Source organism: Grammomys surdaster, unplaced genomic scaffold (assembly GCF_004785775.1).
Source record: "Grammomys surdaster isolate TR1022 unplaced genomic scaffold, NIH_TR_1.0 174, whole genome shotgun sequence".
Classification (NCBI taxonomy): domain Eukaryota; kingdom Metazoa; phylum Chordata; class Mammalia; order Rodentia; family Muridae; genus Grammomys; species Grammomys surdaster.
Genome location: NW_021604622.1, coordinates 11,732,742 through 11,734,441, shown reverse-complemented (window position 1 = coordinate 11,734,441; position 1,700 = coordinate 11,732,742). Strand labels below are relative to the sequence as shown.

The 1,700-nt window shown below is 39.5% G+C and overlaps 1 pseudogene; it reads left to right on the top strand.

Annotated features, from left to right (window-relative positions):
• Positions 1-495: 495 nt before the first annotated feature.
• Positions 496-1,287, top strand: LOC114621273 (annotated as a pseudogene).
• The last annotated feature ends 413 nt before the right edge of the window (positions 1,288-1,700 follow it).

Below are 1,700 nucleotides of genomic sequence, written 5' to 3'. Positions count from 1 at the left end.
TGAAAAAAAATAAGGAATATTTTGCTGAGATTGTTTAAGCATTTTAGAAGACAAAGAAAAAAGAACTAAATTTAAACATTTTATACAGTATCTTGCATGATGTAGCACATATTTATTTTGAAATTGGAAAAGAGAAATAAGTTACTGAAGTTACAGTTTTAAACAGTTTATCATCAAAGTCCTCACTAAGAAAGTGATTTTGGACATAGACTATGAAGGGAAGGTCAATTATTTTCACAGAGACCTTGTACAACATTATTTCAAGGAAAGTAACTTATTCATTCAATAGGAATATGAATGACATTTCTGAAGAAATAAAAAGACACCAGAATATATAAAGTAAAAAGATTAAGGAAATAGAAGAAAGGCCTGTACAGTGTGTGTGCCCCAGAAGCAGTTCCTTGGCCTGTGGCTACTGGTGGGTCTGGATCTGAGTTTGGGGGAGTTACTAGAGGCCGCTGGAGCTGCAGTTGTCGAAGCATTGGATAGTTTGCAATGTCAGGCTTTGATAACTTAACCAACGGTTTCTACCATACAAGTTACAGCATCGACCAGCAATCTCAGCAGTCCTCTGACAATGGAGGAAGTGGAAGATCCTACAGCAAGCAGTATGCTGTCTGTGACTACTCGCAGCAAGGCAGATTTGTCCCTCCAGACATGATGCAGCCACAGCAGACATACATTGGGCAGATTTATCAGCCAACTGAGGCCTATCCCCCAACTACACCTCAGCAATTCTATGGAGACAGCTTTGAGGAGGAGCCCCTTTGTTAGAAGAGTTGAGTATCAATTTTGACCACATTTGGGGAAAAGACAAAACAAACAAAAAAACTGCTAAAGGTGCTTTACTCCTTAAGGGCAGCTGATGGCAGCATTATGAATGAGACCAACTTGGCAGGGCCAGTGGTGTTCTGCCTTGCCTTTGGGGACACGCTGTTACTGGCTGGCAAAATCCAGTTTGGCTATGTATATGAGATCAGTGCAATTGGGTGTTTAGGAATGTTTGGTTTGTTAAATTTAATGAGTATGACAGGTGTCTCATTTGGATGTGTGGCAAGTGTCCTGGGGTATCGTCTTCTTCCAATGAGCCTACTGTCCAGCTGTGCAGTGGTATTTTCTTTTCAAGGAATGGTAGGAATTCTTCTCACTGCCACAATTATTGGATGGTGTAATTTTTCAGCTTCCAAAATTTTCATTTCTGCATTAGCTAAGAATGGACAACAACTTTTAGTAGCATATCCCTGTGTTTTGTTGCATGGAGTCTTTGCCCTGATTTCTGTCTTTTGAACTGTTTTTTTCTGGGACATGGATATCAGTGAGCCCAATTCATAAAAAGGACCTTGGACTCTTAAAATTGGACCAGCAAACTACTGCAGTGCACCTCATTCTTCTTTCCAGTAGCTGAAACGAAGGAAGCAACAGAGGTAGACAACTCTTTGTTCATTTGTCCAGGACAGCTGAATATAACGGAGTCACTTGAGTTGGCTAGCTCTGAGTGTTTGTACTTAGACAGCTAAGAAGCATAATTTCTTTCCTGATCCTATAGCCTTTAACAAACAACTCTTTCTCCTTGCACATTATAATAGGATCTTTTTCATAGATTTTTACCAAGTGGAGAACCAACCACAAAGCTGATACTCTTTCTCAGAGACAACCCAGTTTGAGTTAAAGGGAAAACAAATTTTACTAAAAAAATATTT